We start from the raw sequence: 18,462 nt of genomic DNA on the forward strand, positions 1-18,462 counted from the left end.
TAAGGGCATATCGGTTACAAATCAAATCAAAAATAGCATTAAGGCTGTGAAGAACACATTTCGTGTTGCCATGAACATATATTTCAATGAGTTTCAAAAGAAGATCATAAGGTTAAGGCTACCTGATGAAGTGGTGAAACACTTTGAAAAGGCATTTGTTTCACTGTAACCACTGATTTCTGCCTTATGGAGGCCATTGAACCCAGGGAGGAAGAGATGGAAGAAATGAGTTATGAAGTCAACTATGACTTATTTATTGGTTGTGCCAATAGTTTTTTGGCATCTCCTAAGGATAAGAAGAAGAAAAAACTAGGAACTTACTAGGAAAGGAATGCACCTACTCAACCCAATAGTGCCAAAGAGAAAAAGAAGAAAGTTGAGCAAGTAGCTTTAGTGACCACCGATACAAGGGTGACAAGAAATATTCAAGTCAAAAAGGAACCGGTACCCAAAGTATATGCAAATAAGTAGACTGCAACAAAGAAGAGAGGTAGACATCTCAATCTTCAAGAAGTATCTGAGGATACTGACACTGAAGAGGAACCAAAGAAGGTGAAATTGACTGGTAAGAAATCCAAACCAGTAGGAGAAATTTCAAAGGAAAGTACTCCTATTAATGTTACATCATACAAACCAATGACTGATTTTGAGAGGACATTAAAAAAATTAGGGGAGAAATGGTTTGATAATGTGAAAGAGTATTTTGATTCATTTGATGATGGTCAGAAACAACAAATTGTTCAAGAGGTAATCAACCATCTATGTCAATACAATCAGTTGCCTCAAGATATTGAGAAGGACATTTTTGATTCTTTGTATTCTATTCTTGCAAATAAATGGAAAATGGTTGTAGAATAGGATCAAGAAATTATTGATAGAGTTTTCATTCAATAATTCCCCGAGTTATCTAGAGATGAATTATTAGCATTGCTTGATAATGTAATATCATTTAAGTAGAGGATTTGGTCAACCATTGGAGATCGAATTAGGTGTATGTAAGAGGATTTAGTCCTCTGGTATTGAGCTTAATTGGAACTATACTCAAGCATAGGAGATGCTATCTTTTGTAGTACAACACTTCTTGGGATTGTAGTCTGGATTTCTTTGTAGTCAAGGAGGCTCCTTTTGTGATGAGCAGTGTACTCTAGGATGTTGGCCTTCTTGCAAGTGCAGGCCCCTCAATTATAATTAACATAATTACTACAGAAGTATTATCTAACTATGGGTAGGCTTCTCACCATTTTTTTTCCCTTCACTTGGTTTTCCACGTACAAATCTTGGTGTCACGTGGATGGTATTTATTTTGTGATTATTGTTTATGCTTAGTTGGTTTAACTGCTATTCCAATATTAATTTTTTGGGTTCCAATATTAAAGTTTAAATTGCCAATAGTTTCGGTAATATGTGACAACTGATTCACCCCCCCCCATCTTCTTTGTCTTCCAGTTATTTGAACTATCTAACATATCTATCTCTCTCGATGCCTCTCTCTTTGTCTCTGTACACATACACATACACACACACACATATATATAACTTCCTCTCCCTCTCCTTCTCTATCTCTCTCTATATTTATCTATCTCCCTTTATTTCTATCTTCAAAAAATATCTCTAGATTATCCAAATGCCTAAAATCATACCATGACATAAATTTTCAAACAAAAATATTGTTTATTTGCATGAGATAAATCTCTAATATCATATGAGAACTGGGAAACTAGTCGAGATGAAAATTACAATTACAAAAATGAGAAACACTGAAGGATAAAATCTAATAAATTAAATAACTTAGGAACATGTACATATATAGAAGATCACTACAAACTAGAATAAAAAGTAGTAGTATCTAGGTTATACCTAGAGGATATTGTATACAAAATTTATATACTTCCGAAATCATTATCTTAACAACTAAGAATCTAAAAAACATATCAATATGATTATATCATGTAAAATATTCTATAGTCACAAAGTGCTCATAGAATTGTAATCAAAGTGTCATCATTAGATAATAATGTAAAAATGGTGAACATATTAACACTAATTATGAGTATGTATACTCACCACAAGAAACAATTATAATAATTAGAAAGAAGTCTATAAGTGCACCTATGCAACACAACACCCACTAGAATTCTGTACAAAAATAAATCCAAAGTTCCTCAATGTATCATCAATGAAATACAAAGTTATGAATGCATACCATCCTTAACACAACGAATAACATGAGTGAGCATATTACATTGGATCTCACAATAATAAAAATATATATTACAACTCATTCTCAATGGCCATTCTATTATCGCCATCCTTTATACAATTATAATTTTTATTTCATGACAATATAGTCATTTCATGGAGGTAGGGAAACCCCATATTATAAACAATTAGAAATGGGCTTCACATCTTCTAATCCTTGTATGTAACACTCTAATTTGTGAGAAAATCATCCATACAGTTTGATTGTCTTAACACACATATTACCAAAAATAACATAGCTCTATAAAAGTAGGTTTGAAAAAATGGGATTCTTTTACTTCATAGACATGCTGAATACACTCTATTTAAAAGGTTTGAGCAATTAACAAGAATTGCTCCATTATGAGGCACAATCAAATCAATTGTAAGATTGAAGCTAACAGTTTTCTTGGATATATTTTATGTAATGATAGTGACTTGAATTGTGGAAATCTATACAATAATAAAAAAATAAATTACAACTCGATATCAATGACCATTCTATTATCATCATGTAATGCCCCGCCAGGAAACCCCTATGGGTTTAAATTAAAACACTCAAATAGAGTGTAAATTTTTTTTTTTTTATAGTAATTAAGAGTGTTAACGAAGAGGTTGCGATATTAAGATAAATTGAAGTTAACTCAATTCATTATTAGACACGACATTAAAATACAATGGGGATTACCTGTCAACTTAGATATCACAGCGGAAGGCTCAGCCAACCCTAAGGAGTTTCCTAACGCGATTACACAACCTTACACCTAACTCAACTTGCGTCATTAGATCTATTAAACTGGATAACTTAATTACGAGATAATGCATAGTCCTTGATTAAATATGTGTTCAATGGTTTAACACCTTATATCTTTAGGAAGCGTTCAATTACTTCGATGGTTAGGAGGCCATTGAGGAGATTATTTATTCAACGCACTTTAATTCATAATTACTCTAAGAGGCCCCCAAAATGGGCTCATGAATTCCATACCTTGGGTTGTGGTATCCATTCACAATTGATTTCATCCTTTAATGTTTTAAGAATATGCCTAATGAGGTTCATTCATTCAAGGTTAAACTATGATTAGTAAAGCAAGGGTTTCATCATTTGATTTTAAAATATTCACCCACATTTGTTATCTCTTTTTTTTTTAATATTAAAAGCATGGTTAATGAGAGAGATTTATTTCTTAAGGATTAACCACAATTAATAGAGTGAAGTCCCCTCATTTGGTTTCATGCATATTCAACTAATGAGTTGTAGTGCTTATACGAAGGGTAAGTTATGAGTAGCCATAGATCTCATTTGAATTTTTAATAATGTAATAAATGGACTAACTTCATTAAGTTGGATATGCATTAAACCCCCGAGAGCATCCTTCAATTTAAAATATCGTTAACGGGATTACATTCATCATTTCAAGGTTCGAATAATTCAGACCATAGTGATGTTCTTCTATTAGGATTAGAATACAATTATCTTTTTGCATATCTCTTCTTATAAACGAGGTTAATATGAGATGGTACATATATTATATTAAGATTAAGGTTTAAATAACTATACCAAAACTTCCTTTTTTTTAGATCCATTTCAGCATTCATAAGGGATTCGTTATTTAAGGTTACAAATATAGATACTAGTTGAGTTCACTCTTGTATGAAATTAATCTGATAAAGAATATTTGTTAGGATTAAAACGTAAACAACTAAGTGATTTCATTTGATAAAGTGAATTACAATTAACATGGCGATGTTCATTTACAAGGGTAAGATGGTAAATGCCTAAATGGGTTTCACCAATTATCAAGTTAAATTTCGGTAAGGTTGATCTGTTAAGATTAAACGTATTTGACCAAACAACTATATCCGATATAATGAAACATAATTATCATAACGTTCCCCATTCTGGTTCAATCTTAACAAACATGAGGGATTCCTTTTTATAAGATTAACATATGGGTTTTCCAGTTGGGTTCACACAATTATAAAGTTAATTTAGTGAGGATTATTGTTTTTAATTACAACCTGAATAACTAAGCATATGCATCCCTTATACTACATGAATACCTAATTAAGCCCACACGTTTATCGAATTACTCTGGTGAGGTTTATTGTTAAGATTAAATCGTGAAATAACTTAACAAATTTACCCAATGCAATGAAACATAATTGACATGGCGAGGTTCGTTTACTAAGGTAAAGGATAGATATTTCTATTATGTTCATCTTTTAGATTTCAATTAAAGAATAGTGACATAGTTTTATCTTTGTTTCCTTTTTACATCCATTCCATTTATATACTTAATATCAAGATGATCCCATAAAGCAACTCTAATTAGATTTCTGCCACTATTACCATTCAAATTAACGTTACCAATTTACCTTTTTTTTTTTTTCACACTTTAAATTTTCAATATATAAGTACCATGCCATATTCATAATTCACAATGTTTTATGAACTTGAATAACTACATTTATCCATATGAAAAATGTTATACATTTAAACTTGAATTCATTTAATTTACACCATACACTTTGCAAAAATACAACCATTCAAGAAAATTTAAAACATAAAACAAAGTACGCTATAAACATCGCATGACACAAAATATGATCTCGGAGTTCACCCCGGATGGGCTACATCTCCGGGTCTGCTCAACTGCAAGACCCCTTTGGTATTATATTGTCAGGAATACATAGTTACATGTCTTTACAACTTTGCCGTTTAGGCGAACACCTACACTATTCAACATCTATTTCGATTGCTTATTACACAGTGATCCCTTTTAAAAGCGGGTCAAATTGAATTATAACCAAAGGAAAACAACAAAACTAGATTCTATTGCTTGACGGTAGCCTAACTAAGGGGGTTAAACCGACATATAACCATCCACTATCATGACAAGTCTTGCCATTCCATCACCAACTTCTATTATAGAAAAATTTAAACCTACGTAAGCATAATCCGGAAGAGGTGTTCGTTTACCATATCTGTCTAACCACTAATGTCGAACAAGTTTATGGATTTGATAATTTAACTTTTATTCAAAAATTCGCTTTGGTCCACCATGACTATTTAGACCATGAAAAAAATAAGAGTTAACTTGAGTATGCTGAGACCAATATGAAGTTTAAAAGAAACTTGTATTCAAGTATGGGTTTACTAAAGTTGATTCCCTAAGGTCCATATATATATTAATTTATAATCCAAGATTAATAGGATAAGAACTGAATTTAAAATTGAATATTATCAAGGAATTAAAAGTAAATCCCTTATACTAAATTTTCTTTTTTAGTTCACTAAATAAATCTGAATTCTTCTCTTTTATGTGACATGCATATATATCTCCCTTTGTTTTTCTAAACATATTATATAAAATAATAAACAATTAATAATTATAAATCCATTAGACTGAACCCCCTTTTTTCTTAAGAAAACAAATTATTTAAAATAAAATAATAATAATTAAATAAAACAATAACATAAACTATTTTTTTAAATTTCAAAAAAAAAGAGAGGGGAGAGGGTACCCACGTGGACATCCATGTGGGCCCTCCCCCATTGTTGGAAGCCTAGCTACCTTTTGGTAGCGCTGCTACCAAATGGTAGCAGGGCGCTACCAAAGGTAGTGCTGCTACCATTTGGTAGCAGATCGCTACCAACTGGTAGCAATGCCGTGGGGGGGCAATAAACCCCTTTTTTTTAAAATTTTTTTTTTTTGTCTTTAAAATATATTTGCTATGGAAACAAACAGAAATAAATAGTCATAAAAAAAAAATAACTATTTCCAGAAGCTTAACTCACAGTCTCACAGACAGGGGTTAAAAAAAAATGATTTCCAGCAATCCTCTTTTTTTGTTTATTTTTTTTATCATGAAACAAAACACCCAAAATGAAGATGTAAACAAAATAAAACCCCATTTTGCAGTCATATAATAAATTTCCAGAATTACACCAAAATCTCCATTATGGGAGAAAATTTTCTAACAAGTTAGAAATCACAAAATCCATCAAGCAACGAGGGTTTGATTCAAGAACAACTAGATTGAAAGTAATCTGGAAACTAACCCCAAATCATTCATGGATAAGACTATTTCTTTTTGTATTCAACAAATAAATAAGGTAGTGGATTCGAATCCTACCTCAAAATGCAATTTCCAGGCATGAATCTTGATGAAAAGCTTCCCATTCTGCTGCTCCAATCCAAATCTTCCATTTTTCTTCAAAAAAACTCCCAAAACCAAGAACCCCCAAAATGTCTCCCAAAACTAGGTTAAAAAGAAAAAGCCCTAATTTTGCCCTAATTTCAATTTCGAATTTAGGGTTTTATTTCTAAAATACAATAAATGAAAATCCAAATGGGAATCATTCATTCCCTCCTTGTTCATTTTTCTTTTAAAATTTAAAAGCTTCTATTTCATATTCAACTTTAATTTAATTTACTGAAAATCAAACTTTTATATTTTATCAACTATACAAGTAAGAAGAAATAATTTCTTTTAAATAATAATAATTTTCCCTTTTCCCTCCAAATGCGAAAATGCGTAATTTATTGCTATCTCCCAAATGTCTTTAAATTTTTCCTTTCCAAAAACGCATAATCTCATTAAATTCATTATTTTAAAATTAGCTATTAAATTAACTCGCTACAACATAATAAAGCGACATTTTTAAATAAATGACTAATCTAATGCAAGAGTTTAATTTATTCTAATTTCTCGACTACAAATGCATAAAAGTTACAAATGCATAAATGAGCACACTAACCTCAATTAAATACCTTAAACTTGCTACAATAATAATTTAAAGCAAATCTCTTTAATTACTGATTAATCGTATAAATAAGCTACCTATTTAAATTTCTATATCTCTAATGTGTACGTTTAATCATAATTTTAAATTTAATACTTAGGATAACAAACCTCACTTACCTCGTGCAAGGCACGCAAATCGAGGTAGTCCTCCAAATCTCTCGACACGCATCCCAATGAAAGGAAAGCTCCACGAATCCACGCACGATGCTCACCTAACCATGGCTAAGGAAAGACGAGCGTTATATGACCACTAATTCCGAATTCAAAAGATGAAAGAGCATACTCAACCTTGCAAGTTCCAAAGGAGGTGAACCTTGCCCTAAGCGGTGTTGTACCTGCAATCTCCTGCACCCATGAACTCATACAAGCATGCATATACATATACATATTCAATGAAGGCGTTAGCTCGAGATTTATCTCAAGGGTTAGGGAACAATTGCATTTACATGAAAATCGATGCAAAAGCACAATAATAAGTATGCACAATTTATTTATATTATCTAAACTACACATTGCATATCGGTTAATCTACCATTCGAGAATGCCACATAGGAAGTCAATCAAGGTTAAACGGGTTTTAAAAATCCGACTAGGGTATGGGCATTACACATCATCCTTTATAAATAATAATAATTTTAGTTTCAAGACAATATAGTCATTTCATGGAGGTAGAGAAACCCCATATTATAAACAATTAGAAAGGGGCTTCTCATCTTCTAATCCTTCTATGTAACACTTCAATTTGTGAGAAAATCATCCATACAATTTGCTTGTCTTAGCACATATATTACCAAATATAGCATAGCTCTATAAAAGTTGGTTTGAAAAAATAGGATTCTTTTACTTCATAGACATGCTGAATATAGTATATTTAAAAGGTCTGAGCAATTAATGAGCATTGCTCCATTATGAGGCACAATCAAATCAACCATAAGATTGAAGTTGAATGTTTTCCTACATATATTTTATGTAATTACAGTCACTTGAATGGTGTAAGCTATATAATAATAAAAAAATAAATTACAACTCATTATCAATGACCATTCTATTATCGTCATCCCTTATAAACAATAATAATTTTCATCTCATGATAATATAGTCATTTCATGGAGATAGAGAAACCCCATATTATAAACAATTAGAAAGCGACTTTTCATCTTCTAATTCTTGTATGTTAAACTCCAATTTGTGAGAAAATTATACATACAATTTTCTTGTCTTAACACATATATTACCAAAAATAACATAGCTCTGTAAAAGTTGGTCTGAAAAAATGGGATTCTTTTACTTCATAGACATGCTGAATACACTTTCTTTAAAAGGTTTGAGCAATTAATGAGAATTCCTCCATTATGAGGCACAATCAAATCAACTGTAAGATTGGAGCTGAATGTGTTCCTGGATATATTTTATGTAATGACAATGACTTGAATGGTGTAAAGATATATATAATTTTAAATGATCCACTAGTGAACTAACACTCTCACTTTCAAAGCCGCTGCCATCGCTACCAAATTCACCTCTGAAATGGGCGGCGAATGAAAGAGTTTACCAGCAGGAGCAGCGGGGCCTCTCATTTCATGCCTCTAAGCCCCTTCACTGGACTTGATGAGTACCATGATGCCCTTAGCATCGCTTCTCCGATTTTGACCCACACAAGGATTCCTCTTCTCACATTTGATCTTGGGTGTGATGCGAGGCTCCTACATCTTGACAAGTTTCTCCATTTCAGCTCATAAACTCTTCAAGTGCTTCAATTCTTCTTCATAGTTGCAGACCAAAAAGAGATAGGCCGCAGGTTGCTTCTACAAAATAGGGGAGGGGTCAGTGGTTCAACTTTGCTGGGCGACGAAACTGTAAGAAATTAAACCACGTCTCTCCATCTTCTTTCAATCACAAGTTCCTTTGCTGACTCATTCACACAAGTTCGAAGAGTTGGAAGGCATCTTTCTCTCTCCCCCTCTCTTGCTCTATTCCAGAAACACAAAAAGATTATGAAATTTGCAGTCTATTGTTCATCCTTAAAGAATCAATACTTGGTGAATCTGCAACAAAATTTTAATAGTCATTGGGCCCATTTACAGCAGTATCAAAAGCAACTCCATTTATAGAAAAAATTTCACTTGCTGCGAATTCCTCCTTTATTTTTCGAGACTCTTCCTGTGTAACATCTACATAGATTCCTACCAAAAATCTAGGGTTTTATCCCTCATGAAAAAGGCGTCATTTTTTCTAGGGGATAATTCTATTGAGTCTTTATTTTTAGTAATCATCCTCTCTATCAACAATCCTCTATGGCTTCTTAAATCTTAAATCCTAGATCATCATTCTCCAAAGGGTGACACAATAGAGGCTCTATTTTCTCCTCCAAACTCTTCTCTTCTTCTCCTTTCTTTCTTTAATTCCTCCAAATAAAAACATTGATTGGGCTTCCTCTAAAGAAATGGCACATAGAGAATACAGTAAGAAGCTTGGGTAATCATGGGCTCAAATTCATTCACTACATGAAAGAGGAAAACACCTTGGAATCCCATCTACCCAATTTTAGCTTGTATGTAACTAAGTTGCGGTGAGCCCAAGTCTAAAACCGTATAGTCCTCGCCTTCTGACTACATAGACGTCTTGCGACCACCAACTTCAAGCCACAAAAATAAGCAATAACCAGCCAATTTAAGTGACAAAATTTCCTACATGAACCAATCAATTTAATATGGCAGCCATAGATTCGATGGGATTTACAAATATACCAACACATGGAAGCATTGCCTTCGTCATGGGTACTGTTTGCTCTGTTGCGAATCCTCTGCTCTTAAATCTTGCATCTTGTAACTGGACTGATACTAATTGTTAAAACAAAAGATAAATTGGAAACACACAAATTATGCACAACACAGTATTTAACATGGCTCACCAATTTGACTACATCCACCAGAAAGTAGAACAGAGATCCTTGTATTATTATTGCAGCTTCCATACATATGGCTTTGCCATCACATATATACGATAATCTTCAACAAAAGAGAAAGGGACAAAAATAATTTCAAAGATTAAAAGCATTGTCAAGCAAATAGATAAATGCTTGTTTTGCAGGGTTTCTTCATGTTTATGGCAAGTGGGCATTTGGGGACACAGTTTGGGCGAACCCAAACGCAAAGAAAAACAGTAATGAAGTAGACTATCAACGAAGAACAAAAGGCATACCAGAGGTCCATAACCAATAAGTCGATTGAAGTGCAGAGACGTCATGTGATATGCAGAGCTTGGATGTTACGAAGTTTCTTATCTGTGGATGTGGCATGGACTATAGACTATAGTTGGCATACTCTTCATAACCCACATCTTATCTGCAGGAAAAATAATAGAACCCAATTGCCAACTGATCATTTTAGCCATTCTTGCTCTACAGCCTTCTGCACAAACGGTGATCGCCAATAACGAGTACCCGAGACCACTGTGTTTTCAGCCTTCACTTTGGAAATCTTGGGTTCTTTCACATTGGTATTCTTTCGCATTCGTAAGAGCGAATGCTTCTGCCAGCAATCTGCAATGCCTATCTCAGATTGCCAAAATACTTTGTATCAAAATCTCAAGTAAAAAATGTACAGATTGTATATAACACATCTTCGAAAATAAATTTATGCAAAAAATTCCCATAGTTTGATTGGCTACAGCCTAGAATAATTGCAGTTTAAATGTTGGTGCCTCCGCTACAGTTCCCTGGCAGGAACTAATATTTTGATAGATTCAGCCTGTTGTACCTCATTCTTAGTTAGAGTGTTTTATGAAGATTGGTTTGGCTATGGTCAGTGTTGTAGTGGACACACATGTAGGATTTACAACTGTGTCAATTGGTATAAACGAAAGAGACTGTGTCAATATGGTCCAAGGTTTAATTCTTTTCTTCTTCTACAGCAGTTTTTATTGTTGAGATTTTTCTTGGGGCCTCAACATGTTGATTCTATATTGCTCCTCCTGTTACAATACATTCTCATTGATATTCCTACTAAAAGTAAAGCTCTTTATCTTCTGTAACTCTGCATTTGAATCTTTTATTATTAATGAGAATTTTAGGTAAAAGAGATTCAGCTTTCCTTCCAAGATGATAAATAAAATCTTGTTAATAAAAAATTAGAAAAAATACAACTCAAGGATAATAGGTGCGCCAAGTTTTATTCACAATTCAATCAATTACATGTATCGAATGAATGGAAAGGAAATAGTGAATGAAGGGAACACTAGAAGAGGATCCGGTTTTATTTATTCTATTGTCGTTATGCAGAGACTCTGAAGCAGCGGCTTGAACGTTAGGATAGAGATTGAGGTCTGATAAAACAGCTTCCGATGGGTATTGTGGCGCTTGGCCGAGTTGCACATGCACCCCATTCTCAGCCATTTCAGAGGACTTTTGTGCACATGGAACCTGGCATTTGGCCGAGGCATGAACCGTAAACGTTATCGACAACACAAGAAGCAGTGTTCTCAGTTTAATATGCATCGAATTCTCCATATTTTTTAAGTCAAATGGACACCAAAAAATTATGTTTCAATTGAATAACGAGTTCGTAGGTGAAGATCGATGTGAAATCCAAGGCAATGTTGTTATTCATTTATAGAGACACCCCCACCTTTAATGAATACAGTAGAAAACTTTTCTTCAATTGGGCATTCAAACTACTGTAGCGTAGTGCAGACGAAACAATTTACAGGCTAGAAGGTTAGACTAACTGGCTATGTCTTAAGAAAAGAAAAAATAAACGCCACCAAATAATGTCTAGTAAGATCTTTCCAGAAGCTACGAAATTCAATCTAATAAATTTAAGTTTTGAATTTATGTTAGAAACATTTTAGGCATTAGAATATTATTTTTTAATTATTATTTAGTTTTGTCTTTAGTATTTTATATTATTGCAATGTATTAAAATTATAGTAAGCTTGTGTATGATTGGATTTCTATATATTAGTCTGTGTATGCCACTAATATGATTTTTAATGTTTATTTATGCTCTAGCATACATTGAATCTTGATTCAATTGACATGTTTTTTCTCACGTAATCACTTATCTACTAGCCATTGAATTGTATTGTGCAATGGTTACACCAAGGAAATTTTTGTTTAGTTTTAAGAAGATTGGAAAAAATGTAAGAAATAATGTAGATAAAGTTGACTCTTCATATTTGAATTTAAAATGTTTTTTTAATGAAATTTTATCATTTTTTAGAAGCACAAATATATATTGTAGAAAATGTTGACAAATTACTTTGCTTTTGCTATCGTAACAATCCGTACAAGTAACAGAATAATGTTCATTTCCTTACAATTAACAGAATAATGTTAATTTCCTCTTCTCACATTTTATCTTGGGCATGATGGGACGCTCCTGCGTCCTGGCAAGTTGCTCCATTTTAGTCCGTAAACTCTTCAAGTGCTTCAATTAATCTTGATAGTCGCGGACAGAGACAGGCTACAGGTTGCTTCTATAAAATAGGGGAGGGGTCAACGGTTCGACTTTGCTGGGAGACGAAACTCTAGGAAAGGAACCCGCGTCTCTCCATCTTCTTTGAATCATAAGTTGCTTTACCAACTCATTCACACAAGTTGGAAGAGTTGAAAGCCATCTTTCTCTCTCCCCCTCTCTCGCTCTATTCGAGAAACACAAAAAGATTATGAAATTTGCAATCTATTATTCATCCTTAAAGAATCAATACTTGGTGAATCTGCAATAGAATTTTAATAGTCATTGGGCCCATTTACAGCAGTATCAAAAGCAACTCCATTTATAGAAAAATTTTCACTTGTTGTGAATTCCTCCTTTATTTTTTGAGACTCTTCCTATGTAACATCTACATAGATTCCAACCAAAAATCTAGGGTTTTATCCCTCATGAAAAAGGCATCATTTTTTCTAGGGGATAATTCTATTAAGTCTTTGTTTTTAGTAATCATCCTCTCTATCAACAATCCTCTGTCGCTTCTTAAATCTTAAATCCTAGATCATCAATCTCCAAAGGGTGACACAATAGAGGCTCTATTTTCTCCTCCAAACTCTTCTCTTCTTCTCCTTTCTCTCTTTAATTCCTCTAAATAAACACATTGATTGGGCTTCCTCTAAAGAAATGGCACATAGAGAATATAGTAAGTAGCTTGGGTAATCATGGGCTCAAATTCATTCACTACATGAAAGAGGAAAACGCCTGGGAATCCCATCTACCCAATTTTAGCTTGTATGTAACTGAGTTGCGGTGAGCCCAAGTCTAAAATTGTATAGTCCTCACCTTCTGACTACATAGATGCCTTGGAACCACCAACTTCAAGCCAAAAAAATAAGCAATACCCAGCCAATTTAAGTGACAAAATTTCCTACATGAACCAATCAATTTAATATGGCAGCCATAGATTCGATGGGATTTACAAATATACCAACACATGGAAGCATTGCCTTCCTTATGGGTACTGCCTACTCTATACTGAATCCTCTGCTCTTAAAACTTGCATCTTGTAACTGGACTAATACCAATTGTTAAAACAAAAGACAAATTGGAAACACATAAATTATACACAACACAGTATTTAAAATGGCTCACCAATTTGACTACATCTACCAGAAAGTTCCTTTTATTATTATTGCAGCTTCCATACATTGGGCTTTGCCCTCATATATATACAATAATCTTCAACAAAAGACAAAGGGGAAGCCTTCACATATATACAATAATGTTCGACAAAATAAAAAGGGAAAAAGATAATATGAAAGATTAAAAGCATTGTCAAGCAAATAGATAAATGCTTGTTTTGCAGGTTTTATTCATGTTTATGGCAAGTGGGCATTTGGGAAGATAGTTTGGGCAAACACAGATGCAAAGAAAAACAGTAATGAAGTAGTCTATGAACGAAGAACAAAAGGCATACCAGAGGTCCATAACCAATAAGTGGATTGAAGTGAAGAGACGTCATGAGATATGCAGAGCTTGGATGTTACGAAGCTTCTTATCTGTGGATGTCTCATGGACTATATACTATAGTTGGCATACTCTTCAATGTCCACATCGTATCTGCAGGCAAAATAATAGAACCCAATTGCCAACTGTTCATTTTAGCCATTCTTGCTCTACAGCCTTCTGCACAAATGGTGATCGCCAAAAATGAGTACCCGAGACCACTGTTCCTTTAGCCTTCACTTTGGAAATCTTGGGTTCTTTCACATTGATAAGAGCGAATGCTTCTGCCAGTAATCTGCAATGCCTATCTCAGATTGCCAAAATACTTTGTACCAAAATCTCAAGTAAAAAATGTAACGCTTGTATATAACACATCTTCGAAAATAAATTTATGCAAAAAATTCTAACAGTTTGACTGGCTACAGCCTAGAATAATTGCAGTCTAAATGTTGGTGCCTCCGCTACAGTTCCCTGGCAGGAACTAATAATTTGATAGATTCAGCCTGTTGTACCTCATTCTTAATTAGAGTGTTTTGGGAAGATTGGTTTGGCTATGGTCATTGTTGTAGTGAACACACATGGAGGATTTGCAACTGTGTCAATTGGTATAAACGAAAGAGACTATGTCAATATGGTCCAAGGTTTAATTTTTTTCTTCTTCTACAACAGTTTTTATTGTTGAGATTTCTCTTGGGGCCCGAACATGTTGATTCTATATTGCTCCTTCTATTACAATACATTCTCATTGATATTCCTATTAAAAGTAAAGCTCTTTATCTTCTGTAACTCTGCATTTGAATATTATATTATTAATGAGAATTTTAGGTAAAATAGATTCAACTTTCCTTCTAAAATGATAAACTAGCAATCACACCTTAGTGTGCAATGGGTATGCCGAAGAGGTGTGAAAGGTCAAATAGGGCAAAATTTGGTCAATTTTTTGCATAAATTTGTGCAGTACATGAGATCAATTGGTAGACCAAATTTAGAAAATAATGTTTCTTGTGCAATAAAGGTCTCAATAAAGAAGTGATGGTTTCAAATCCACCTGGCATCCTCTTACAAGCTTTCAATTATAACTAAAAGAAAAATTTTCAATTAAGAAGATAATCAAGTTCCATAACCAATAGACTCATGTTATGTTTGCAATTAGGTGAGAGGGAGAGAGAGGTAGAGGGGGCCAGGCAAGAGAGAAAGAGAGAGAGGTAAACATATTATAGATAGAGATGAAGATGAGATGAATATGAATATGGAGAAAAGGAGAGAGATATGGAGAGAAAAAGATAGAGAAGAGATAGGATTAGATATGTCGAAGCTCAAAATATAAGGAGAGAGAGAGAGAGAGAGATGCATATATAGAGGGAGAAATGTATATAGATAGAGTGGGGAGAGAAAGATAGCTCAGTAGAAAGGAAGATAGAGTGAGAGAGGAAGAGGATAAAATTGATAGACAGATAAAGAGATGTAAAGAGATATATAGATGGTGAGATAGAGTGATAGAGATATAAGGAGACAAAGAGAGGGAGAGATGGAGATATGGGAAGATAGAGGAAGAGATAGACATATATTGGAAGAAGAGCGAGAGATAGATATATATAAGAGAAAGGAAGAGAGAGGTAGTGATAAAAAGATAAATAGTGGGATACAAAGGGAATGAGGGAGGGAGAGATAGGAAGAGATATAGATAGAGGAAAATATAAAGAAATGAAGAGGGATAGGGAGAGAGATAGAGATAGAGAGAGGGAGGGAGAAACAAGGAGTGTGTGTTTATGAGTTAGAGAGAGAGAATAAGAGAGATATAAAAATAAAAATTTAACAATAATTATTCTACAATAAATTAAATATTAATAAGACAAATGTATTAATTAAATTAATTCTATTATCTTTTAAAATCATTATTTGTAACTTCATAAGGCAAAAAAAAAATTAACTTAGTGTAAATTAAACCTTAAAAGAAGAAGATGATGATTAGAATAATTAAATAAAAAAAAGATAGAATATCCTAATAAAAGAAGATTAAATTAAAATATATATTCTTATTAAAAAAGATAGAAATAAAAGATAGATTTGTAATTCAAAAAATAAGTATTCTACAATAATTAAAATTTTAATAAGACAAATAAGTATAAATTAAATGAATTCTAATAATTCTAATAATTTAGAATTATTATTTGTGATTTCATTAAAAAAACATATATAATTAAAGTAATATTTTCACTTAATTAAAAATCAATCATTTAAAAAGGTAGAAAAAGTAGCTAATTCTTTTTTTTTTAATAATTGTCTATTCCATTTGTCAAACTTCAAAAAAATATGGAATATCCAAATAAAAGAGGATAATATTAAAAATTATTAGTAAAAACAAAAAATAGTAGATTTTTCATTTTGTACACATTTTTTTTCTAATTAATCATCTTAAAATATGTTTTTTTAGATTTTCATCACTTTTTTTAAAAATTAATATAAAAGTAAACACACGATTGAGATAAATTCAATGCATGCTTCTAGTCGATTTTGAACCATTGATTTCAATAAGTAAGTTGAACACTTCATATAAAGTATGCCTTCAACATAATAAAATCTGGTGCCAAGGTTTATTCACAATTCAATCAATTACATGTATCGAATGAATGGAAAGGAAATAGTGAATGAAGGGAACACTAGGAGAGGATCCGGTTTTATTTATTCTATTTGACAACGAAATAGAAAAGAAGAGGAACGAGTATGGATTTCAGTGGCTGTCGTTATGCAGAGACTCTGAAGCAGCGGCTTGAACATTAGGATAGAGATTGAGGTCTGATAAAACAGCTTCCGATGGGTATTGTGGCGCTTGGCCGAGTTGCACATGCGCCCACTTCTCAGCCATTTCAGAGGACTTCTGTGCACATGGAACCTGGCATTTGGCCGAGACATGCACCGTAAACGTTATCAACAACACAAGAAGCAGTGTTCTCAGTTTCATATGCATCGAATTCTCCATATTTATTAAGTCAAATGGACACAAAAAAAATTATGTTTCAATTGAATAAGGAGTTCGTAGGTGAAGATCGATATGAAATCCAAGGCAGTGTTGTTATTCATTTATAGAGACACCCCCACCTTTAATGAATACAGTAGGAAACTTTTCTTCAATTAGGCATTCAAACTACTGTAGCGTAGTGGAGACGAAACAATTTACACGCTAGAAGGTTAGACTAACTGACTATGTCTTAAGAAAAGAACAAATAAATGCCACCAAATAATGTCTAGTAGGATCTTTCCAGAAGCTACGAAATACTATCTAATAAATTTATGTTTTGGATTTATGTTAGAAACATTTTAGGCATTAGAATATTATTTTTTAATTATTATTTAGTTTTGCCTTTATTATTTTATATTATTGCAATGTATTATAATTATAGTAAGTTTGTGTATGATTGGATTTCTATATATTAGTCTATGTATGTCACTAATATGATTTTTAATGTTTATTCATGCTCTAGGATACATTGAATCTTGATTCAATTGACATGTTTTTTCTTACAATAATCACTTATCTATTAGCCATTGCATTGTAGTGTGCAATGGGTACACCAAGGAAATTTTTGTTTAGTTTTAAGAAGATTGATAAAAATGTTAGAAATAATGTAGATAAAGTTGACTCTTTATATTTGAATTTAAAATATTTTTTTAATGAAATTTTATCATTTTTTAAAAGCACAAATATATATTGTAGAAAAAGTTGACAAATTACTTTGCTTTTGTTATTGTAACAATCCGTGCAATTAACAGAATAATGTTCATTTCCTTACACAAGTCAATTTTGCAAACTATATGAAATTGGAAGTAAGTAATAATAAAATATTATCAGAAAAAAAGAAAATTATTTGTGCTTGTAAAGAAACAAAAAGAGATACAATCAATAAGAAGAAGAAAATAAAATATCAGTTTTGTTACATGCCTAATTTTTGAACATTGAACGACAAGTACGGGACATTGAATACTTTTCAAATCACTCGCTATACTACAAGTTTTTGGGAATGAGGGTTTCATTGCAGTTTTTGGAAAACTGGTCGCAATGGACATGGGCACCGGAAGGGGAAATGGAGATTATGCTTTTGGCAAATAACTACTTCATGGTTACTTTCAACTGCATAGAGGATAGCAATAGGGTCTTTGAAGGAGTCCTGTATTTTTACAACCAGGTGGGAATATTTATCAAACCTTGGCATGCGGGGTTTAATCCTTCAGAGGAGCTCCCAAATAGGGTTCCGGTGTGGGTTCGGTTACCACGTCTTCCAGTGGAATGTTGTCGGGAGGATGTGCTACAGATGCTCGCCACTCTGCTTGGGAGGCCAGTGGGATCGTCGTTGCAAACTCTGGGGAGAAAGGTAATGACCTTTCCACATATCTATGTTGAAATAGAACTTAGTAAACCCTTGCCAGATGCTATAGATATGTGTGCAGGCTCATATTCTTGGGTTCAATAGTTAGATTA

This window comes from Cryptomeria japonica, chromosome 9 (assembly GCF_030272615.1).
Source record: "Cryptomeria japonica chromosome 9, Sugi_1.0, whole genome shotgun sequence".
NCBI classification, from domain to species: domain Eukaryota; kingdom Viridiplantae; phylum Streptophyta; class Pinopsida; order Cupressales; family Cupressaceae; genus Cryptomeria; species Cryptomeria japonica.